Source organism: Scyliorhinus torazame, chromosome 1 (assembly GCF_047496885.1).
Source record: "Scyliorhinus torazame isolate Kashiwa2021f chromosome 1, sScyTor2.1, whole genome shotgun sequence".
In the NCBI taxonomy this organism is placed as follows: domain Eukaryota; kingdom Metazoa; phylum Chordata; class Chondrichthyes; order Carcharhiniformes; family Scyliorhinidae; genus Scyliorhinus; species Scyliorhinus torazame.
This window is the reverse complement of record NC_092707.1, coordinates 81,559,757-81,585,534: the sequence shown is the minus strand read 5'-3', so window position 1 is coordinate 81,585,534 and position 25,778 is coordinate 81,559,757. Positions and strand designations below refer to the sequence as shown.

At 51.0% G+C, this 25,778-nt stretch overlaps 1 long non-coding RNA gene across 1 annotated transcript in view; it reads right to left on the bottom strand.

Annotated features, from left to right (window-relative positions):
- Positions 1-491: 491 nt before the first annotated feature.
- The window catches only part of LOC140429544 (uncharacterized), a 74,796-nt gene continuing 49,509 nt past the window's right edge, over positions 492-25,778 (bottom strand). Inside the window, exon 4 of the long non-coding RNA XR_011949119.1 lies at positions 492-985. This is a non-coding gene — a long non-coding RNA (uncharacterized lncRNA). The remainder of the gene's footprint in view (positions 986-25,778) is intronic.

Here is a 25,778-nt window from a genome sequence, read left to right as displayed (position 1 = left end):
AAGCACAGTTTTCCATATTGCATTTTCTCATCATGCCACACTTGTTTCTGTAATCCATTCTGCTGTAAATTGAATATTTATTTTAAGAGTCCGTTGCAAAGTTTATCCCAATGATCTAGTGATATGGGAGAGAAGAAAATTTGCTGAGCACCTGGTCATGGTTGAAATTTGTCCCTTTGTTTTCTCATGTCCTCCAGCGTCAAATTACTTTACTCATGCATTTCGGTTTTATATGTTTTTGTAAGCGGACCCCGTTTAGACTGTCAAGAAAATAAAATACTCCTTTTTCTGTTCTTGCTGAAAATAAAATCATGCTTTATACTGGATCATTCAATTTAGTTGAAAGTAACTACTGTGCAAATTCCAAATGCTGCCAGCAACTGTTCAGTGTGGCGATTTGTAACACCAACCAAATAAAACCAGCAAAACAGAGCAGTTGCTGTAAGATATTGAAAGGAAGCTACAAAAAGAGACAATGAACACTAGATTAGGATATATAAAGAAAGATCGACCTTTATATGGAGCCATTTGTTGTAATATGCCTTTAAGGGAAAGCAGCATGAGACCAAGCAAAATGAAGAGTGTCATACAATCCAGTCTTAGTTTCACTGTTGTTTTTTTGAACAGGGCACATGTATACAGCTCTGCTGTTGATGTCTTTAAGGTTTTTATCTATGTATAAATATTCCCATGTGCCTTGTCCAAATAAATGGACCCACAACCTGTTTTCACAATCACTTTGGATCGATTGGTGCCTTTACATCATTGTAACGACACAACATCATTAACAATCTTAGGGCATCCAAAAGGGCGAGATTCTCTGGCTTCCACCCGCGGCATGTTTCTCGGCAGCGGGAGGCGGCCTGCCGTTGGATGGCGAGAGATCTTCTGGTCCTGCCGTTATCAATGGGATTTCTCATTGAATCCATCCCACGCCGTCGGGCAACCCGTGGCAGTGGTGCGCCATCGCGAGGGCCGGAAAATCCTGCCAATGTGAACAGCCGGAAGATATCACTCAAAGTGTTTTACAGACGATGAAGAACATTTGGAATGTAATCATGATTGCAATTGTCATGTGAGAGTACCTTTAAGAAATGGGTGTTTAAAAAATGTACCTTTAAGAAATGGGTGTTTATCAGTGATTTCAGAGTGTGGGTGGAGCTGGGCTGTCTGTCAGCTTTTTACTTTCGTTTTTGAGCAGGCTATTATAGAGTCAGTTTTTGGTTTCGTTTTCAGTGTTAGAGCTGAAGCCAGCCAAAGCAGGTGCACTGCTGTTCTCTCTGCCATGAAAAGACTATCTCTTGATCATTTGGTGAATTCAGAATTATAAATGTTCTCAGTAGTGAATGTAAACCTAATGTGCTTCTGTTAAAAGGTTTCTTTTGTCTTCTGGATGTTGTTTGGGAAGTTATCAAGGATTACTTAGTGTTGTATTCTTTGGGGGTTGTATTTGAATTGATGGTTGCTAAGATGTCTACTGTATGTTTTAAAAAGGTTAACTTGAGTTCATAGAATAAACATTGTTTTGCTTTAAAAAATACTTTCCGATTTCTGCTGTACCACACCTGTCGAGTGGGCCGTGTGCTCCCCATACCACAATCTATTAAAAGTTGTGCGTCAGGTGAACACCATGCTACACTTTGGGGTTCTCAAAACCCTGGCCCATAACATAATGTAGGAAGCAATGCAGCCAATCTGTGCAGTAATACCCCATAAACAGCAATGTGAAAATGTCCAAGAAACCTGTTCTTAATTGTTGCTTGTGGGTTCAATATTGGCCAGGCCACCCCTGTGCAAATAGTGCAATGGGATGTTTTACATTCACCTGACAGGGCAGTTGTGGCCTGGGTTGATTATCTCATTTGAAAGATGTGCATCACTCAGACAGTGCAGCACTCTGTCAGTACTGTACTCAGGCCATTTCTATTCCTGTGTGGGCAGATGGAGTAGAAATGTGGTCCTCCCTCAGAGGGTGGCACACCACCACCACCCCTCCCCACATACATGTACCTAAGTGCAGACAGGTTGTCAAGGGCTGCCCGAACCTCCACTGGCTGCCAGCCGTTTCCTACCTACTTCCCACCATCCGGGTCATGTGTTACTGAGAGCCTGATGATTCAAATTGCCATGGCTTCATTTTGCCGCCAGTAGCCAGCATTCTATCTGAAACCAGGAATTCAGAATTGCAAACTAGCAGTTAAAATCATGGAAATATAGAAAATAGGAGCAGGAGGTGGCCATTCAGCCCTTCGAGCCTGCTTCACCATTCATTATGATTATGGCTGATCATCCAACTCAGTAACCTGTTCCCGCTTTCCATCCATAACTTTTGATCCGCTTCGCTCCAAGTGTTACATCGAACTCCTTCGTGAAAATATACAATGTTTTGGCCACAAATGCTCTCAGTGGTCGTGAATTCCACAGGCGCATCTACCCTGTCTAGACCTGTTGCAGTATTATAGGTTTTTATGAGATCCCCCCATTCTTCTAAACTCCAACATAAATCTTCGCTGCACTCCCTCTAGAGCAAGAACATCGTTCCTCAAATAAGGAGACCAAAATTGCACAAAATATTCCAGGTGTGTTCCACCAAGGTATAACTGCAGCAACTCTGCAAATCCTCTCGCTATGAAGGCCATTATAAAATGTCCCTTCTTTGCCGCCTGCTGCACCTGCATGCTTACTTTCAGCGACTGGTCTACAAGGACACCCAGGGTTTGTTGCACATTCCCCTCTCTCAATCTATAGCCATTCAGATAATAAGCTGCCTCCCTGTTTTTGCTACCAACGTGGATAACCTCACATTTGGGGCTGTTTAGCACAGGGCTAAATCGCTGGCTTTGAAAGCAGACCAAAGCAGGCCAGCAGCACTGTTCAATTCCCGTAACAGCCTCCCCGAACAGGCGCTGGAATGTGGCGACTTAGGGACTTTTCACAGTAACTTCATTTGAAGCCTACTTGTGACAATAAGCGATTTTCATTTTTTCATTTCCATTTACCCATATTATACAGCATCTTCCATGCATTTGCTCACTTAACTTCCGGTGGCGGCCATGGAGTGAGTGATTGCACACAGGGCAGCTCTGGCTCGAAGGCGTTGGTTTGAGCTCTTTATACCCAAAGATGGGGTAGCTTTGGCAGGAAAGTATAGCAGAAGGTGATGCAGAGAAGTTTCCTCCATGAGGGGCATGTCTACTGGTTACCAGCCCCAGCAAAAAACAGTAAAAGACCTGGCCAAGGAACTGGAGGAGACCTGTGGCACAGCAACTGTTGTGAAGATGGCGGAGGGGGAAGGGTCATTGCCAGTGGGTAAGCCCCAGATGGAGCAGTTGTTGCCATTTATCAGGGAAGAATTTTGCCAGCAAAGAAAAGAGATGCATGGGGACTGATCGAAGGCTATTGAGGGAGCAGTAGCATCCCTGACAGGGTCGATGGAACTTGTGGAGAAGTGCCTCAGGCACAGGGACGGTAGAAATGGGAGATGGAGAAGGTGGTGTCCGATCAAAGTGATCGGGTTGTGTCCTTGGAGGCGGAGGTGGTGTCCTGGAGGACCTTTGCAAGTCGCTGAGGGCAAACGTAGAGGAGCAGAAGAACAGGTCCAGGAGGCAGAGCCCACGTATTGTCGGCCTGCCGGAGGGTGTGAAAGGTACAAGTGCCACGAAATACGTTTCAAGGATGCTGGTGGGGTTGCTGGTGGAGGGGGTGCTGTATGTGGTAAACACCACTGGTAACACATTGCATGTATTACGGTAATGCCACTGTATTGCAGCTACCACAGTAAATCCCAGCCTGCTGGCTCCTCCCAGCAGGCGACGTACAAAAATGTAAGCTCTCCTGTGTTGCTCCCATTCTGGTTCCAGCTGCAGAAGGCACAACATCTTGTGCAATAAAGCCTCGATTGTTTCACCATTCTCGTCTCGTGGTAATTGATGGTACATCAATTTATTGCACAAGATTTTAAAAGATGAACATCTTAATCAAGCCTGATCGCCTGGAGCTGAGCCCTCACGCAGCCAACGCCACGTCCACCTTTGAGCACTGGCTAGCCTGCTTTGAAGGCTACCTCAGAGCAGTCACTGAAGAACTCTCGGACCCACAGAAGCTCCAAGTCCTCTACTCACGGGTGAGCCCTCAAGTTTGTCCCCTCATTCGGGATGCGCCCACCGACACAGAAGCGATGAGGCGACAAAAGGGACATTACATTAAGTTGGTGAATCAAGTGTACGCCAGGCACCTCCTGGCCACGAGACGGCAACTCCCGGGGGAGACTCTGGACGATTTCTTGCGGGCTCTACAGATTCTCGGTCGGAACTGTGGCTGCCAGGCAGTTTCGGCAGTCCGACACACTGAACTACTAATCAGAGACGCTTATGTCACGGGCATTAAGTCTACGTACGTTCGCCAGCGACTATTGGAAGGGGGTACGCTCGATCTTGCAGGGACTGTGCAGCTTGCTAATTCCCTAGAATTGGCCACCCGTAATCTGGAGGCCTACATCTCTGACTGCGCAGCACCCTCGTGGGCATCGTGGGCCCACCAACTGCTGACTCGAGTACACCGCAAGCTTGCACCGCGTGGCAGCCAGCCAACTCCGGAGGGTTCAAATGTTATTTTTGTGGCCAGAGCAAACATCCCAGGCAGCGCTCCCCGGCGCAGAGCGTGACCTGCAACGGGTGCGGGAAGAAGGGCCACTTTGTTTTGCTAGGCCCGGTCAGTCGCCACTGTTTCCAGGCCCGGCATTGCTACACCCCCCACATGCGATCCAGGGGCACCACCATCTTCTCCACCACAGGCCACGTGCGGCCCGTGGGCGCTGCCGTCTTTGAAGCCACCCGCCATGTGCGCCCCATGGGCGCCGCCATCTTCGGTGCCATTTTGGACCGCGCCTCAGGATCCCTGCTCGTCTGGCCGTTCGCTGCCCAGTGATACCTCCGCCACCGCGATCAGCCCGGGACCTCCCAACATCTTCCGCAGCTCGCCTCCATCACCCTTGATCAGTCTCGGCCCTGCAACCTCACGACCGCAATGACGACAGTAAAGATCAACGGGCACGAGACGACCTGCCTCTTTGACTCCAGGAGCACAGTAGGAGCAGACGGTACAGTGCCCAGGACAGGACCTTCATCAGGTCGGAGGTCCAATGGCTTCTGCGGGAGGGGATCATTGAGGCCAGCAACAGCCGTGGAGAGCTCAAGTGGTGGTAGTGAAGACTGGGGAGAAGCACAGGATGGTCATTGACTACAGTCAGACCATCAACCGGTACACACAGCTCGACGGGTACACCCTCCCACGCATATCTGACATGGTCAATCAGATTACGCAGTACCGAGTCTTCTCTACAGTAGACTTGAAGTCCACCTACCACCAGCTCCCCATCCGCCCGGAGGACTGCCAATACACTGCGATCAAAGCAGATGGCCGCCTCTATCATTTTCTTAGAGTTCCCTTCGCCGTCACCAATGGGGTCTCGGTCTTCCAGTGATAGATGGACCGAATGGTTGACCAGCATGGGCTGCAGGCCACTTTCCCGTGCCTAGATAATGTCACCATCTGCGGCCATGACCAGCAGGACCATGACGTGAACCTCCAAAAATTCCTCTATACCGCCAAACTCCTTAACCTCACCTACAATGAGGAGAAATGCACCAACCGCCTAGCCATTCTTGGCTATGTAGTGGAAAATGGAGTCCTAGGGCCCGACCCCGACCGCATGCGTCCCCTCCTGGAACTCCCTCTCCCCCACTGCCCCAAGGCCCTGAAACGATGCCTGGGGTTTTTCTCATATTACACCCAGTGGGTCCCTAATTATGTGGACAAGGCCCGGCCACTCATCAAGCCCACAGTTTTCCCCCTGACGGTTGAGGCCCGCCAGGCCTTCAACCACATCAAGGTGGACATCACCAAGGCCACAATGCACGCAGTCGATGAGACACTCCCCACAAGACACTCCCCTTTCAGGTGGATAGCGATACATCAGACGTGGCTCTGGCCGCCACCCTCAACCAGGCGGGCAGACCCGTGGCTTTCTTTTCCTGCATCCGATATGCCTCTGAAATTCGGCACTCCTCTGTCGAAAAGGAGGCCCAAGCCATTGTGGAAGCTGTGCGACGTTGGCGGCATTACCTGGCCGGCAGTAGGTTCACTCTCCTCACTGACCAACGGTCGGTTGCCTTCATGTTTAACAATACGCATCGGGGCAAGATCAAAAACGACAAGATCTTGAAGTGGAGGATCGAGCTCTCCACCTATAACTATGAGATCTTGTATCGCCCGGGGAAGCTCAATGAGCCCCCAGATGCCCAGTCCCGCGGTACATGTGCCAGTGCACAAGTGGACCAACTCCGGGCTCTCCACAATGACCTCTGCCACCCGGGGGTCACCCGGTTCTTCCATTTTGTCCAGGCCCGCAACCTGCCCTACTCCATTGAGGAGGTCAGGACCATAACCAGAGACTGCTAAGTCTGCGCGGAGTGCAAGCCGCACTTCTACCGGCCAGATATAGCGCACCTGGTGAAGGTCTCCCGCCTCTTTGAGTGCCTCAGCATGGACTTCAAAGGGCCGCTCCCCTCCATCGACCACAACGTGAACTTCCTCAACGTAATTGATGAGTACTCCCGGTTCCCCTTCGCCATCCCATGCCACGACATGACTTCTGCCACGGTCATCAAGGCCCTGTACAGCACCTTCACCCTGTTCGGTTTCCCCACCTACATCCATAGCGATCGGGGATCCTCTTTCATGAGTGATTGTAGATCCCCAAATTTCTTTCTCTGTCAGTCTGGCCTCAATAAAAGTTGAGACGGATTCGCACGTAAAAAGAAGTTATTTATTTAGCTTGCAAGCTTAATCATCTTACAGAAACGTAAAAGACATCCAGCCTCTTACACCCCAGAAAAACGACTGACTAAAAGACAAAGGGATCTCTGCAAAATCAATTCAAATGGTATCAAGTTTCACATACTCGACGGACATAGGTCAGCCTATGTCCCTCCTGACCTGTTCGATCTATTCTGATTGGCTCACTTCCAATCCCTTTCTCTGGCCCCTATCAATGCAGCATCACTCTCATAGACACACCTCTTCCTGCTTTTTCCATGCGGTCTCAAACCCCTTTGTCCCTAACTGCCAGAATCAAAGTGGCTTATTTCTACATTACATTAACTAGTATCTCTAAAGTAACTATTTTATATCACATTCGTCATTCCCTCCTTTTATCATTCCATGATAACCGAACTATCCAATCCATAGCTACGGTTCCTCATCTAAAAAGATCCGTCGCTGCATTTCCAATTCCTGTCTTAGCCCCCCTTCATCTGCCTCACCCTCATGGATTTTAACAGTTAAATTTTTTTTCCGGTGATTGGGGCAGTGATCTGATCTAGTGCACCCCGCATTCTACCCATCACACATTTAAGGATGGCCAGGCCCACAAAGATGCAGCCGATAGCTACCACTAGATACATGGCCATATTTATCAACCAGTCCTTCCATCCTCCAAATCCCCAGTTACCCCAAGAGTCAGGATCCTGCATCCCGTCCAAGTGATCCCGTATGCGATCCATAAATTTAGTAATGTTAGCGGTCAAGTCCTGAACACCCATGATACACTTGCCCTGTACTATGGCGCATACCCCACCCTCATGGGCCAGAAGATAGTCAAGAGCATGCCGGTTCTGCATTGCAAACAACCGTAGCTGAGACAACTCCTTGGTTATTGCCCCGAGGGCTCCCAAGGTTTACTACCCGGGTTTTCCTCAGTTTGGCCTTTAACTAACTTAAGTGTATCTCCCGGTAACCTACGTTCTAGCTGTACTTCCCTTCTCATACGCCCCGTCCTCTCTCTAGTCCCTTTCTCTTTCTCATGGTCTCTTCCTACACTCTTCTGACAGCCTGATTTTACCTTTATTGTACCACTTTTAACACATCCAAAATCAAATTTACATGTATTCCAAAAACAAGGCAATGTCCATATAATGTTCCCTTCCCATCGCCGGGACCGGTGCAGCTGCTTCATGACTCCTGCATTCTCCTTAACTTTGATGACCATCCATGAGTCGATACCATGTCCTCGTATATGGGGGCAGCGAAGAACATCACCTTTGCATAGGTGATGTATCCTTGTAGATTGGTTGGGGCTACACAGATACATAATATTCCCCTTTTCCATATCCATCGCCAATAACACGCCAAGCGAAGTGAGGCCAAATATCAGACAGACGATGCGTAGCCACTCCATCATGCTCCACACCTGTAAAATAGCACTGGAGAAGGGAGGCAGGTTAGTATCCGACCTTTTACAGTAGTGGAGATGGACTCAATTTACAGTGATGTAGGTGGAACCAAGCACTTCGCCCCTCCACTTTAACTGCTGTGGGGGTGGTAAGGAGAACTTGGAAGGGCCCGTCCCATCGCGGCTCCGACCCCTTCCTAGTCCAATTTTTGACCATGACATAACTACCGGGCTGGACTGAAAGTGAGCTAGGTACTGGGGCAATGGCTGGTGAGCCGCGCGGACTGGGCCATGGAGTTCCTTGAGCACTTGCGTAAGGGCTAGAACATAGGTGGTCATTTCTTCAGTCATCTGATGAAACTGAACCCGTCTGGGAACCTGCAGGCTCCAAGGAGTTCTAAGAGGCCTGCCATAAAGAATCTCGGCGGGAGAGAGCCGGGCTGGTCCCGCAGGTGTAACCCGCAGCTGGAAGAGGGCAACGGGGAGCAACTTAAGCCATGTCAGTCCCGTGTCTGCTCTTAATTTAGCCAATTTAGTTTTGAGGGTCTGATTGTGTCTCTCAACCAACCCGGCCGCCTGCGGTCTGTAAGCACAGTGTAACTGCTGGCGTATGCCCAACTGGGAGCAAAACTCCTTGTTAATTTGTCCAATAAAATGAGGCCCATTATCAGAACTTAACTGAGCTGGTATACCGTACCGGGGAATGATTTCCCTCATCAAGACTTTAACCACAGGAGCAGCTTTACTATAGATAGTCGGATACGCCTCGACCCATCTGCTGAACACATCCACAATGACCAAAACATATTTGTAACATTGACACCTTTCCAACTCAATGTAATCCATTTGGAGCGTCTCAAAGGGACCACTGGGCAACGGGGTTTGCCCCTTCCCACAAGGGATACCTTTTCCGGTGTTATATTGCTGACAAATCAAACACCGATTACTGATACTTTGGGCCAACCCCTGCATTTTAGGGTGCCACCAAGTGTCCAGCAACAAATCACTAGTCCCTCGAGCCCCACAATGAGTTGCAAAGTGTACACATTCAATGACCCATAAAGCCAGCGCATCAGACATACAAGTCTGATGTGCAGGCGTGGTCCATAAAGAGGAAACAGAATCATATGTACAACCTAACCGTTTCCACATTTGTTTATCACTCTCAGGAGCGTCCTCCTGTAACCTTATGACGTCTTGGATGGTTGGCATTGGCTTGTCAGAAGCAGACATATTCATAGTAGATCGTTTAGTCTGACTTAACATTTTAGGCACCATCACTTGCTGAATTTGTGCGGCTGTGCGCGCTGCACGATCTGCTCGTTCATTACCAACGTCAACTGGGGTTGTACCATTCGTGTGGGCAGCGCATTTAATAACGGAAATCTGCGCGGGCATAAGGAGGGCCTGCAGTAGGTCATTAACTAAACCCCGGTGGGATATTTGACCACACATAATCATATCAGGTTGTTCTGACGAAATGTCACTCAAATCGCCCCTTATTGTGGTAGTTTCCTGAATCAAGGCTAAACAGTCGTGGCCAGGTGCGTCTTCATGGACAGGGGGACCACTAAGAAAACAGGCTGGATTGATAGTGGTACAGTATTTAAATGTCAGACGTGGATTGTTCAAAAGGTATATCTCATACCTATTCTGACGAGCTGCGGGAAGATGCTGACCATTCGCCCCATATCCCTGGCATGGTACTGGTCATGGACCTGACGTGTAATATGAGGGCTTACCGAAGCTGACTGTGGCCATAAATGTGGTGATATTGTAACAAAATCGGCTGTACCTTCTTTTCCCGTGACTGTGGCTGTAACCTTGACTGGCCATTCGGTCTCAAGTAATTGCCGGTATTTGTCCTCCAACTCCCTGTTTCGTCCAGTTCTGTCATAGGCCAGGGTAACGTGATGCAGTGACTGTTCAACGTCTAACGTCCACCACTGGGGGGGGTGATAGAAATATAGCACTGTTGTCTCATCCTCCTCTTCGCTGATCCACCCACCCAAAGTCACTATATTGGAGCTCCTGCTGGTAAACTACCATTTCTGCCGCTTGTTGGGGTCGCAGATCATCCTTTTTCATTACATACTCAGTCTTAACCTTTGTAACTGAGCCTCCTTCTTGGCCTACACCCTCCTTCCAGTAAAATCTGACTGCCCTTGCCATCTGGGAAGGGTCGTTCTCTGTCCAATTCATGTTATTACATTTCACAGCAGTAACCACAGAAGGTGGTAGGCAATGCATTAACATAGCACAGTATTGAGGGGAATTCTGACCATTTTGATACAGCAAATCGCCTGACTGCCCCCGGTAGATTTCATTAAAACGCTCCAGAAATTCCTCTGGCTCGTCAATCTTCCTAGGTTTTAGGTCTAAGATAACAGAAAGATTTATGGGCCTTTGAAATGTGCTATTCAACGCATTCAAGATCTGTGTCCTTCTTTTCTCTATTTGCTCTCTTTTTTTAAAAAACTTAAAAATGTTTGAAAATTCAAATTGAATTACTGCAACTTGCAAGCTTAGCTCTGATCTCAACTCAGAACTAAATTTACAATTTGCTTAACACAAACTTGTATAACATTTACAACTTAATTATTTCTTTATCTTAACAATTTTTCTTTTAACAAGTTTTTTTTCTTTTACATACACATAAGTATCAGCAAAATCAACTATCATCTCCAGATTGACACTTTTTAAAATGGTGTCCATGATCTTCTTTAAGTTTCTATTAATCTCCAGATAAAATGAGATAAACCTTATTTCAAGTAAGTAAAACTTAAGATTCTGGCAATTTCAATCAATTGCTTTCGAAAATAATAACTTTTATCAAAGAGGTGGAGAAACCCACTGGTTTCCTTTAATTAATTCAAAACGTAACTTTGCTGGTGTTCACTGACTCAAAGGAAAGGTATCCGATTACACTACGGCTGCTGCTGTTATCTCAAAGCCTGAGTGAGAAGCACTGTCTGTTTTCAACTCCGCCTGCTGCTGTTAACCCTTTGAGAGACTTCTGCTTCAACCAATATGCAGCATTCCTCACAATCTCAACTAGACCTCGGAACTTTACAGTCCAAGGAGACAATTTTAGCTTAATCAACTATATATTTAAAACACTCACACATAGAGTTGAACCATCTTCAGATTTAAAAACAGTTATACTGGACTGAACCTCCATCTATTGAAGTCTCATCAGCCCCTGAACCCATATAATAGACTGAACCTTCATTAATTAAGTCACATCAGCCTCTGAACCCATATAATAGACTGAACCTTCATTAATGAAGTCACATCAGCCTCTGAACCCATATAATAGACTGAACCTTCATTATTAAAGTCCCATCAGCCCAAAACCCTAACCCAAGCCGAAACAACAATATGAAATCCCATCAATTAAAGTGCTAATCCCCAGACTGACCTGTGATTTCGTCGAGGCGGTCTTTCTGTGCCAACCGCGAGTGACCAGACTAATCAGACGATAAGAAGAGGGGAACAATCAATGAGCGGTCGTTTTCCAGTTCTACATTGAGGGCCCTTTGTTCCCCATCCTCCTGTTCATAATCAGTCTAATTCTGATTTCGCAGTTGGATCAGGATCGCCCAGAGAAATCCCGGTTTTCGGCACCAAATGTAGATCCCCAAATTTCTTTCTCTGTCAGTCTGGCCTCAATAAAAGTTGAGACGGATTCGCACGTAAAAAGAAGTTATTTATTTAGCTTGCAAGCTTAATCATCTTACAGAAACGTAAAAGACATCCAGCCTCTTACACCCCAGAAAAACGACTGACTAAAAGACAAAGGGATCTCTGCAAAATCAATTCAAATGGTATCAAGTTTCACATACTCGACGGACATAGGTCAGCCTATGTCCCTCCTGACCTGTTCGATCTATTCTGATTGGCTCACTTCCAATCCCTTTCTCTGGCCCCTATCAATGCAGCATCACTCTCATAGACACACCTCTTCTTGCTTTTTCCATGCGGTCTCAAACCCCTTTGTCCCTAACTGCCAGAATCAAAGTGACTTATTTCTACATTACATTAACTAGTATCTCTAAAGTAACTATTTTATATCACATTCGTCATGATGAGCTGCGTCAGTTCCTGTTCAGCAAGGGCATCGCCTCAAGAAGGACGACCAGCTACAACTCCCGGGGAAACAGGCAGGTGGAGAGGGAGAACGGGACGGTCTGGAAGACCGTCCTGCTGGCCTTTCGGTCTAGATATTGCCCGGTGTCCCGCTGGCAGGAGGTCCTCTCCGACGCACTCCACTCCATCTGATTGCTCCTGTGCACCGCTATTAATGAGACCCCTCACAAACGTGTCTTTGCCTTCCCTAGGAAGTCCACCTCCGGGGTCTTGCTCCCAAATGGCTGACAGCCGCTGGGCCCCCACCCACAATCCCCGACCTGGTACCGCTGCCCGTCCCCCCCCCCCCCGTTGCCTCATTCACCCCTGCGCTACCCACCCTCCCTCCAGCGAATATCACTGCAGCCCCACCCCAGCAGGATCCGTCCCCCCACTGGATCCTCTAAGGGGTGACGAAGGAGAGGACAACATGCTCCCGGAGTCGCAGGTGACCACGTTGGCGCCCAGATCACCACCAGGACTGAGGCGATCGCAGCGGAGGGTCAGAGCGCCCGACAGACTCAATCTGTAATGTTTTCTTCACCCCGCCAGGCTTTTTTTAAACAGGGGGTGAATGTGGTAAACACCACTGGTAATACATTGCATTTATTCGGTACTGCCACTGTATTACAGGTATCACAGTAAATCCCAGCCTGCTGGCTCCTCCCAGCAGGCGACGTATAAAAGTGGAAGCTCTCCTGTGTTGCTCCCATTCTGGTTCCAGCTGCAGGAGGCACAACATCTTGTGCAATAAAGCCTCGATTATTTCACCATTCTCGTCTCGTGGTAATTGACGGCGCATCACTGGACAAGGCCCCAGAAGTGGATAGGGCACACAGGTCACTAAGGCGGAAGCCGAGAGCAGGGGAGCCACCATGTGCAGTGATTCTAAGTCTGCACAAGTTTGTGGAGAAGGAAAAGATCCTGCGGTGGGCCAAGGAGAAGTGGAACAGTGAATGGGAGGGGAACAGGACTCAAATTTACCAAGACATCGGCGCGGAGCTGACGAAGAGGGGCGCTGTACCCGGCGAAACTGTGGGTAATGTTTGACGGTCGAAACTCCAGGAGAGACCAATGACTTTATAAGAGACCATAAAGTGGGGGAGAGTGAGTGTCGATGGGAAATGGAGGAGCTGGATTTGCTGAGGTCGGATGATGTGGTATTGTGGGGGGCGAGAGGGTGGGGTTGGGAGTTGCTGTGTTGTAGGTTTCTGTGTTCTTATGGGGGGGCTAGAGATTCGTAAGGGGGTAATGTGCTCCCCCCCCCCCCCCGCCCCGCCCTGCCCTGCCCTGCCCTGCCCTGTGTGGTGTTTTTCTTTTGGAGGGGGTGACCTGTGGTTTTGGATGTGTCTTTGTTTTTATGGGGGCGGGGGGTGGTGGTGGGGGAGGGGGGAGGGGGGGTGTCAGCGTGCACAGGGAATCGTTTGCACAGACCAAGGAGGGAATGGTGGGGGGAGGGGCAATTGGGCAGGAGCTGCCAGGCTGGCAGGTAATAATGTAATATTAATAATAATAGCTTATTGTCACAAGTAGGCTTCACTGAGGTTACTGTGAAAAGCTCCGAGTTGCCACATTCCGGCGCCTGTTCGGAGAGGCCAGTACGGGAATTGAACCCGCGCTGCGGGCCTCGTTCTGCATTACAAGCCAGCTGGTTTAGTCCACTGGACTAAACCAGCCCCTCAGGAAAGGGAATGCTGGTGAAGGGAAGTGAGGTGGGGGACGTGGCCGTGGGGGTAGTGAGGTGGAGTGGGGGGGGCAGGGATGGATAGGGGAGGGGTGGGGAGGACTGGGGAGTGGGGAATGTGACCTGGCAGAGTTGGAGACTGAGTGTGTTCATGGGCGGAGAAGGGGGGCCCCGTTTAGGGCGAAACTGAAGGAGGTAGAAACAGAAGAGGGCAATGACGGACGGTCTAGGGGAGTGGAGGCGTAAGTCTCCGGTAAGAATTTTAATGTGCAATGTCCGGGGACTGAATGGGCCGGTTAAGAAGTCTTGCGTCTTTGTGTGTCTGAGGAGTTTGAAGGCGAGGCTGGTCTTTCTACAGGAGGCGCACGTATCTGATAATGAGTGGGGTGCTGGAGGGGATGCCTTTGGTGCTAGTGAATGTATACCCGCCGAATTGTGGATTTGTGAAGGGGCTACTGAGACGATCCCGTACCAAGACACGCACCAGTTGATTTGGGGCGATTTTAATTGTGTGATGAAACCAAGGGTGAGCAGATCGAGCCCTAAGTCAATGGGAAGGTTGAGGATGGCGAAGGAGTTGGGATGGTTTATGGAATGCATGGGAATGGTTGACAAGTGGAGGTTCAGGAACCCCTGGTGGGGGGTGGGAGTACTCCTTTTTCTGGCATGTGTATAATGTATGCTCCAGAATTGATTTTCTTTGTGGTGAGTTGAGTTGGATCATTCGCCGTACTGGCTGGAGGTGAGGCAGGAGCAGAGTCTGGAATGGAAACTGGATTTCAGGTTTTTGGCGGACTAGGTGTTCTGTGAGAAGGTGCAGTCAGTGATCAGAGATTAAATGTAGCTGAATCATAATGGAGAGATGTCGGCAGCCATGCTTTGGGACCCATTGAAGGAGTGGTTCAGGGAGAGGTTATCTTGTTGAAGGCGCACAGGGACAGGAGGAGGAGGGAGGAGTATGGATTTTTGTTGGAAGAGATAGTCGAGGTGGACAGGAAATATATGAGGGCTCCTACCAAGGAGGGTTTTTCAAGTAACACTTAATATGCATTACCAGGAAATAGATTTATCGATGATCAGTGTGGTGTTGGGTGTTCTGACACACAGATGAGCCAACACAGTTGCATATGGTACAACGCTTCTTTATTTGAACTCACTATTTACAGTTTGGTCTTTGCACTCTGCACGTGGGGGGCTCCCTGCTTGTGGTGTTTCAACAGCTCTTTCTTGTTCCCTTCTCCCCAGACCTACTGACCACCAGGTGTCGTGCTCGTGCTTTTTATGTGGTTGGTGTTCTTGTCTGTGATTGGTTGTGGTGTTGTGTACTCTGATTTGCCTGTTAGTGTGTCCATCATGATGTGTGTGTTTGAATATCATGACATCCCCCCTTTTTACAAAGATATGTGCCTACGTGGTATTAAATATGATCGTGACGTGAGTGCATCTAAGAGTGTGTGCGTGTCGTGTGCAGCATGTGTCTATGACGGAACTATGTACATGGGGCGATGTCGAGTGCGTCACATGAATCCAGTTGTACCATAACATAACAGAAATGCGAACGAGAGAAGAAGAAAAAAAAAAAAACTTGAACAGTTGTCCAGTCAGACGACATCTGGAACGATAAACAACAACAGGTTATCATGTAAAATTGTGCAACTTATTAAACATATGAACTGTATTATAAGTCCATTCTAATGGGTTTGCGACGAATTCGGGTTGACCGCCTCAAGGGTGGATCAAGAACCACCGGCTGCTGTGCAGGCATGGCCATGGGTGGCGATGGAAAGGGCGTGATGTGCGGCAGCTCCACAAAGTCATCCTCGGAAGCCTGTTGAGGATCTGGCGTGCTGTGTGGCTGTGAGCGTGGAAGTCGGCGAAGGGCGCGCCGATTGCGGCGACGCACGGAACCATCCGGCATGCGAACCAGGAACGAGCGGGGAGCCACTTGTCGGAGGACTTCAGCCGGTGCTGACCAGCCACCATACGGTTGATGGACGCGTACTTTGTCTCCGGAGGACAGGGGGGGCAGGTCCGTCGCTCGTGTGTCGTACCGACCTTTCTGGCGATCACGCTGCAGTTGCATGTTCCGAAGAACCGCCTCATGGTCTGTTGTCGGTGCCAGGACGGAAGGTACCGTCGTCCTGAGGGAGCGACCCATTAGTAGCTGCGCTGGCGAGAGGCCCGTGGATAACGGGGCCGATCGATAGGCCAGCAAGGCAAGGTTAAAGTCCGATCCGGCATCAGCCGCCTTGCACAGGAGCCGCTTTGCGATGTGGACACCCTTTTCAGCCTTCCCGTTCGATTGTGGATGCAGAGGGCTGGATGTCACATGAGTGAAACCATATGCTGCGGCAAAGGACGACCATTCACGGCTGGCAAAACAAGGTCCATTGTCTGACATGACAGTCCTTGGAATGCCATGGCGAGCAAACGTTTCCTTGCAGGCCCCAATGACTGCGGACGACGTCAGATCATGGAGAGGCATGACTTACGGGTAGTTTGAGAAGTAGTCTATAATAACAATGTAATCTCTGCCGAGCGCGTGAAATAGGTCAACACCCACCTTCGCCCAGGGGGACGTCACCATCTCGTGTGGTAGAAGTGTTTCCGGAGGTTGCGCCGGCTGAAACCTCTGACAGGTTGTGCAGTTGAGCACCATGTTGGCTATGTCTTCATTAATACCCGGCCAGTATACCGCCTCCCGGGCCCTTCGTCTGCATTTTTCGACGCCCAAGTGGCCTTCGTGTAGTTGATGAAGAATCATCTGGCGCACACTGTGTGGAATAACGATCCTATGCGATTTCATAAGGACCCCGTCTATATTGGTGAGATCATCTCGCACATTATAAAACTGGGGGCACTGCCCTTTTAGCCACCCTTCCGTCATGTGGCGCATCACTCGCTGCAGCAGAGGGTCAGTCGCCGTCTCTGCGCGTATGTGGGCCAGACTAGGATCATCAGCTGGCAGATTTGCTGCTGTCAGAGTCACGTGTGCCTCAATTTGACGCACGAACCCCTCTGCATCTGGTGGTGTGCTCACTGCTCGGGAAAGAGTGTCCGCCACGATGAGTTCCTTCCCCGGAGTGTAGATCAGTTCAAAATCGTACCTCCTGAGTTTAAGTAAGATGCGCTGGAGGCGAGGAGTCATGTCGTTCAGGTCTTTGTTAATGATGTTGACCAGGGGGCGGTGGTCAGTTTTGACCGTGAATCGTGGCAGGCCATACACATAGTCGTGGAACTTGTCCAGTCCAGTTAACAAGCCCAGGCATTCTTTTTCGATTTGCGCGTAGCGCTGTTCGGTAGGGGTCATGGCTCGTGAGGCATACGCAACCGGGGCCCATGATGACGTGCTGTCTTTTTGCAGGAGTACCGCTCCAATACCAGATTGGCTGGCGTCTGTTGAGATCTTTGTAGGGCGAGTCGTGTCAAAGAAGGCCAGCACTGGTGCCGTGACCAGTTTGTGCTTGAGCTCCTCCCATTCCTGCTGATGCGATTGGTGCCAGTTGAATTCCGTCGATTTTTTTACGAGATGGCGCATATTTGTTGTATGAGAAGCCAGGTTGGGAATGAACTTCCCAAGGAAGTTGACCATGCCCAGGAATCTTAAGACAGCCTTCTTGTCAGCCGGTCGTGGCATGGCTGTGATGGCGCTAACCTTGTCTGCATCGGGACGGACCCCGGACCTTGAGATGTGGTCCCCGAGGAATTTCAGCTCCGTCTGGCCGAAAGCACACTTCGCACGGTTGAGACGCAGGCCATTTTGTCGTATGCGGGTAAAGACACGTCGAAGACGATGCATGTGTTCCTGCGGAGTGGTGGACCAAATGATGATATCGTCCACATATACACGTACCCCTTCGATGCCTTCCATCATCTGCTCCATAATGCGGTGGAATACTTCAGATGCCGAAATGATGCCGAATGGCATCCGGTTGTAGCAGAATCTGCCAAAAGGGGTGTTGAATGTGCATAGTCTTCGGCTGGCCGGGTCCAGTTGGATCTGCCAGAATCCTTTGGACGCATCCAATTTAGTGAATATCTTGGCTCGCGCCATCTCGCTGGTGAGGTCTTCTCGTTTCGGGATGGGATAGTGTTCCCGCATGATGTTGTTGTTCAGATCTTTTGGATCTATACATATACGGAGCTCGCCAGAGGGCTTCTTTACACAGACCATGGAGCTGACCCATGGCGTGGGCTCCGTGACCTTGGAGAGGACCCCTTGGTCCTGAAGAATCTGCAGTTGTGCCTTGAGGCGGTCTTTGAGAGGCGCAGGAACCCTGCGAGGTGCGTGAACGACAGGGATGGCGTCCGGTCTGAGTCGAATCTTGTACGTGTGTGGCAATGTCCCCATGCCTTCAAAAACCTCCTGGTTGTGAGCGAGGAGGGAATGGAGATTCGCGTGGAACTCAGCATCCGGGAAGTCGGATATCTCATCTGGAGAGAGAGACATAATGCGCTGTACCAGGTGAAGGACCTTACACGCTTGTGCGCCCAGTAACGAGTCCTTTGATGAGCCCACAACTTCGAAGGGGAGTGTGGCCGTGTACCTCTTGTGAGTCACCTGTAGCTGGCAAGATCCTATGGACGGGATGACGTTCCCGTTGTAGTCAACCATCTTAAGCCGGGATGGTGTGATGGGTGGTTTGACCTTCATGGCCTGGACTGCAGAGTAAGCAATCAGGTTGGCGGATGCGCCGGTGTCCAGACGGAAGGCGACGCGCGATCGGTTGACCGTCAGGGTGGCACACCACTCATCGGCTGGATTGATGGCATTGACCTTGTTGACATCAATGACGGCAACTCGGAAGGCATCCTGGTCATCTGCATCACTTAACTGGAAGTCTTGATGCGTGGGCTGGACTGTCCTGACTCGTGTGCAAGGTTGTCGAGGATGCGCCGGATCCATGGGTTGAGCCGCACGACAGCGGGCTGCGTAGTGGCCCATCATGGCACATCTGTGGCACTGTCGGTTTTTTGCAGGACATTGCCCTTTTAAGTGTAGACCTCCACAATTGCTGCACGTCATGACGTCACGGCGTTCGTTGCGCCACTGCGCATGCGCAGTGCGATCTTGCGGTGGGCGCGCCTGCGCAGTGCGTCCCTCGTTGTGGCCGTTATTTTTGGCGCGCACCTGCGCGGGAGACCGCGAAAAGCGCGGGAAGCGGCCGCTGTCGTCCGGGCCGTGGGGCGGGAAGAAATCGACGGCCTGGATGCGTTCGACGTCGTGGGCGGCCTGGCTTGCCGATTCGACGGCTGGGGACCCCCTCCGTGCCAACTCGGACGCCTGAAATCGGGCAAAACGGCAGGTAGCATTTTCATGGAGGACACAGGCTTCCACAGCAGACGCTAAGGTGAGGCTTTTCATTTTAAGAAGCTGCTGGCGTAGGCCACTAGAGGCAACGCCAAAAACAATCTGGTCCCTGATCATGGACTCTGTAGTGGTGCCGTAACCGCAGGACTGCGCTAGAATCCGGAGGTGCGTCAAAAAGGGTTGAAAAAGCTCCTCCTTACCTTGCAGGCGTTGCTGAAAGATGTATCTTTCAAAACTTTCGTTTACTTCAACTTGAAAGTGCTGGTCCAGTTTGAGGATGACCGTGTCATATTTGGCCTGGTTTTCGCCTTCTTCGAACACCAGTGAGTTAAAGACATCGGTTGGGTGCGGGCCTGCGTAGAAGAGGAGCATTGCAATCTTCGAATCATCCGAGACATTCTGTTTTTCGGTGGCACGGATGTACAGGTCAAATCGCTGCCTGTAGAGCTTCCAGTTGGTGCCTAGGTTCCCCGTGACTTGCATCGGCTGCGGTTTGCCGGTGTGGTCCATGTCCAGAATGGCAGGTTAGTAGGCAGGTATCGATCCACTCCTGTACCATGTGGTGTTGGGTGTTCTGACACACAGATGAGCCAACACAGTTGCATATGGTACAACGCTTCTTTATTTGAACTCACTATTTACAGTTTGGTCTTTGCACTCTGCACGTGGGGGGCTCCCTGCTTGTGGTGTTTCAACAGCTCTTTCTTGTTCCCTTCTCCCCAGACCTACTGACCACCAGGTGTCGTGCTCGTGCTTTTTATGTGGTTGGTGTTCTTGTCTGTGATTGGTTGTGGTGTTGTGTACTCTGATTTGCCTGTTAGTGTGTCCATCATGATGTGTGTGTTTGAATATCATGACAATCAGTTGAGATATATATATATTGTTTCCACAATGACAGGAGGTTTGACATTAGCTTTTTGGGCAGCACGGTAGCACAAGTGGCTAGCACTGTGGCTTCACAGCGCCAGGGTCCCGCTGGGTCACTGTCTGTGCGGAGTCTGCACGTTCTCCCCGTGTCTGCGTGGGTTTCTTCGGGTGCTCCGGTTTCCTCCCACAGTCCAAAGATGTGCAGGTTAGGTGGATTGGCCATGATAAATTGCCCTTAGTGTCCAAAAAGTTTGGTGGGGTAATTGGGTTTTTGGGGACAGGGTGGAAGTGTGGGCTCAGATAGAGTGCTCTTTCCAAGGGCCAGTGCAGACTCAATGGGCCGATTGGCCTCCTTCTGCACTGTAGATTCTATGATTCTATGAAGAGGTTACAGGGCAGTTTGACAGGCTGACGATGGGAAAGGCAGTGAGGCAGTTGCGGAGGGCGAGGGGGGTGCAGTATGAGTATGGAGAGAAGGCGAGCCAGATGATGGCCCACCAGCTGTGGAGGCAGGCCACATCCAGGGAGATTCTGAAGGTGCAGACAGAGAAGGGGGAGGTAGTGTCAGAGCCAGGTAGGATAAATGAGTTGTTTAGGGAGTACTATGAGAAGCTGTACACGGCCAACTGGGCGGGAAGGAGGGGAATATAGGGTGGTTTTTCAATTGGCTGGAGTTTGCAAGGCTGGAGGAAGAGAGGGTGCAGGCACTGGAAGAGCTGTTGGGGCTGAGGGTGGTGATGGATAGCATAAGGGGATGAGGTCGGGGTAGGCCCCAGGGTCAGGTGGCTTCCTGATTGCACTTTATAAGGAGTTCACTGCACCTGACATTGGTGGCGAGGATACAGGTGGTTAAGGTGAATGTGCTGTCGAGATCCCTGTTTGTATTCCAGATCCTCCCGATCTTTATCCCTAAGGCATCCTTCCAGAAATTGGAAGTAGTGATTTTGGAGTCTGGGCGGGGAGGGTGCCGAGGGTAACGGGGGCCCTGTTACAGAGGCAGAGGCAGAAAGGGGGGCTGGCGCTCCCGAGCCTGCGAATGTGGAGAAGGTGAGATGGTGTCTCGGGAGGGTAGGGTGGGGTGGAGGGGTGATCGGAGTGGGTTAAGATGGAGGAGGAGTCCTGTAAGGGCCCAGTTTGGGGGCCATGGTGATGGCGCCGCTTCCGCTGGCTCCGAGGAAGTACACGGTGAGCCCGGTGATACATTCCTCGGTCAGGGAATCAGCTGAGGAGACACTTTAGGATGGAGGGGATGTCGGTGCTGACACCGCTGCGCGGAAATCATTGGCATAAGCCTGGGGAGATGGATAGGGTGCATGGGAAGTGGAGGGAGATCGGGCTAGTGAGGGCAAGGGATTTGTACCTGGAAGAGAAGTTTGCAAGTATGAAAGAACTGCAGAAGCGGTTTGAGTTGCCGAGGGTAAGTGAATTCAGGTATATGCAAGTGAGGGATTTTGTGCGGAAGGAATAGAGAGGGTTTTCCAAGCTGCCGGGGTATACCCTGTTGGGGCGGATGTTGCTCCCGGATATGGAGGATGAGGGCAGGATTGGTGATATATATGGTTGGCTGCGGGAGCAATGGGGGAGCGCGGGTGGTGAGGATGAAGAATAAATGGGAGGGGGAGATAAGATGGGGAGTGTGGAGTGGAGCGAGGTGGAGGATAAACTCCATCTCCTCATGTGCGGGTATGAGCTCGATGCAGGGATACATATGCCCCGGGCGAGGTAGAATGGGTCCTTCCAGGGGGTGACTGCCGATTGCAAGATGTGTGGACGAGGGCCAGCGAATCACGCGCACATGTTGTGGGGCTGTGAGAATTTGGAGAGATACTGGGAAGCGGTGTTCAGGACGCTGTCAAAGATTGCGGGGGTGGATTGTGGGGGTATCGGAAATGCCGGCTCCTCCAATGCCTGCCTCCTCTCTTCCACCAACTATAGCAACTCTAAGCCATCCAGGAACTGTCCCATGTCCCCTTCCTCTCTATCTGGCTCCGCCCTATATAACGTCTCATAGTACCCCCGGAACGCCTCATTTATCCCCCCCCCCCCGGTCTCACACTACCTCCGCCCTCTCCGTTCCTACCTTAGAATTTCCCTGATCGCAGCCTGCCTTCTCAGCTGATTGGCCAGCATGCAACTCGCCTTCTTCCCATATTCGTATTGAACCCCCCTCCCCCACCTTAACTGCGCCACTGCCTTCACCGTCATCAACCTATCAAACTGCAACCTCTTCCTCTCCGCTAGCAACTCTTTAGTGGGGTGCCCCACGCATATCTCCTATACACCTCAAACTATCTCATCCAACAGCCATCCATACTCCTCTCTCCGTCTCCTGACCTGTGTGCCTTGAACAAGATAATCTCCCTCAGGTCACCACCTTTAATGCCTCCCAGAATGTAGCCGCCGACACCCCCCCATTTTGATTGATCATACTCCCTGATTCACAGAACCCCTTATCCGCCAACAAACCTGAATCTAGCCTCCATCCCAGCCTACGCACCTACCCCTCACTGATCCTCACCTCCATCCAAAACGGTACGTGATCAAATATCACAATTCCCGGATACTGCGCCCCCACCACTCCGAACAGCATCGCTCAGCTCATCACAAAGAAATCAATTCTCGAATATACCTTATACACGTGTGTGATAAAGGAGTACTCCTTCACCCCGCCCGGGTTCTTAAACCTCCAGGGGACGACCATTCCCATCCGCTCCATAAACCCTACAACACCTTCGCCATCTTCAACCTCCCGTTGACTAGGGGTCGACCAGTCCACCCTCGGTTCCATCACACAATTAAAATCTCCACCCATAATCAATTGGTGTGTATCCAGGGGCGAAATTCTCCCCAAACGGCGCGATGTCCACCGACTGGCACCCAAAACGGCGCCAATCAGACGGGCATCGCGCTGCCCCAAAGGTGCGGAATGCTCCGCATCTTTGGGGGCCGAGCCCCAACATTGAGGGGCTAGGCCGGCGCCGGAGGGATTTCCGCCCCGGCAGCTGGCGGAAACGGCCTTTGTTGCCCCGCCAGCTGGCGCGGAAATTACATGTCAGGGCGGTGCATGCGCGGGGGCGTCAGCGGCCGCTGACAGTTTCCCGTGCATGCGCAGTGGGGAGAGTCTCTTCCGCCTCCGCCATGGTGGAGACCGTTGCGGAGGCGGAAGGGAAAGAGTGCCCCCACGGCACAGGCCCGCCCGCGGATCGGTGGGCCCCGATCGCGGGCCAGGCCACCGTGGGGGCACCCCCCGGGGTCAGATCGCCCCGCGCCCCCCCCAGGACCCCGGAGCCCGCCCACGCCGCCTTGTCCCGCCGGCGTAAATTAAAGTACCTATTTACCGGCGGGACAGGCAATTTATCGGTGGGACTTCGGCCCATCCGGGCCGGAGAATCGAGCGGGGGACCCGCCAACCGGCGCGGCCCGATTCCCGCCCCCGCCGAATATCCGGTACCGGAGACTTCGGCAACCGGCGGGGGCGGGATTCACGGCGGCCAACGGCCATTCTCCGACCCGCTGGGAGGTCGGAGAATGACGCCCCAGATTCGGGATCACTACCAGCAAACCCCTCACAAACCCCACATCATCCCAATTTGATGCATATACATTAACTAGCACCACCGGCGTCCCTTCCAACACCCCATTCACTATCACATCCCCCCCCCCCCCCCCCCCCCCCCCCCCCCCCGGGGTCCCGCACTTCCTTGGCCCCACAAACCCCGTTCTCTTGGCAAACAAAATGCCCCCCCCAACCCCCCCGCTCCCGTGACTTTGAATCAAACCCAAAGTGGACATCCTGCCCATCCATCCCTTCCTCAGCCTAACTTGATCCTTCACTTGGAGGTGTGTCTCCTGTGAAAAGATCACCTCCACCTTCAAACTTCTCAACTTACGCAACGACCCGAGACCTCTTAACCAGCTCGTTTAATCCCCGGATGTTCCACGTTACAATTCTTACTGGAGGCTTATGCCTCCACTCTTCTCTACCATCTGCCATAATCCCCCTCTGGCTCTGCCTCGACTAATCATAGAATCATAGAATTTACAGTGCACAAGGAGGCCATTCGGCCCATCGAGTCTGCACCTGCTCTTTGAAAGAGCACCCTACCTAAGCCCACACCTCCACCCTATCCCCATAACCTAGTAACCCGACTCAACACTAAAGGCAATTTTGGACACGAATGCCAATATAACATGGCCAATCCACCTAACCTGCACATCTTTGGACTATGGGAGGAAACCGGAGCACCCGGAGGAAACCCATGCAGATACAGGGAGAACGTGCAGACTCCGCACAGGCAGTGACCCAAGCCGGGAATCGGAGCTGTGAAGCAATTGTGCTAACCACCATGCTACCGTGCTGCCCAATACCACCCTGAAATGGGCCCTACCAAGATGGCCCCCTTCTTTGTCCATGACCACGCTCAGTCTCCAACTCTGCCATGTCGCAATTCCCCCTCCCCACCCCTCCCCCTCCCCCTCCCCCACCTGGTCACCTCTTGTGGCCTCCCCACCTCACTTCTGTTCACTATCATTACCTGCCAGCACGGCAGTTCCTGCTGAAAGGCCTCCCTGAAGCCCTCCCTTCTACAGAGATAAAACAGAAAAGCAATCAATGTCACAATTCAGCCCCTCCAAAGAGGACACCAGAGATGGGGTGGGGTGTGGGGGAGATCAACCACCTGTGAATAAACTTACAACTCCCCAAAATACAATTTCCAATAACAACAACTAACAAACAAAATGCAAAGAGCCCCCCCACCCTCTGGCAACAGACATCAACGTTACCCTCTAACATTTAAAGTTGCAGCTCCTCCATCTCACACCGACTCTCAGTTCTCACCCAGTTTATGGTCTCTAACAAAGTCATTTGCCTCTTCTGGCGTTTTGAAATAATACTCCCGGCCTTCGAATGTGACCCACAATTTCGCCGGGTTCACATTCCAAACCGAATCTTCCTTCAGTGCACCGCCTTCGCCCTGTTAAATCCTGCATGCCTGTTCGTCAGCTCTGCATCGATATCTTCTTTTAAAAATATTTTTATTAAGGCATTTATAAATAAACATCAAATAAAACCACAACCTGGATAAAAAAGATAACCAACTGATACCAAACAGGAGAACACAGCATAACTCAATAAATATCCAACAACCCGCCCTCCCTACCATACCCCTCACCCTCTCTGCCTCCATTTTTTCTTGTTAACCTACACCCCTCACCCTGCCCCCTGCTGACTGAACTGTTCTGGAAGAAGTCAATGAACGGTTTCCATCTTCCGCACCCTTCCATCGACCCCCTTAAGGCAGACTTAATTTTCTCCAGCCTAAGGAAATCTGTGTGTTCACTCACCCATACCCCCAGTTTCAGAGGCTCCGCGTCCCTCCACCTCAACAGGATCAGTCTCCGGGCTACCAGAGATGAAAAGGCCGGAACGTCGGCCACTCTCGCCCCCTGGACACCTGGATCTTCTGACACTCCAAACACTGCCAATTCTGCACTCGGAACCACCTTCACCCCCCTCTGACATCGCGCCAGCAAATCCCCGCCAAAATCACTCCAAC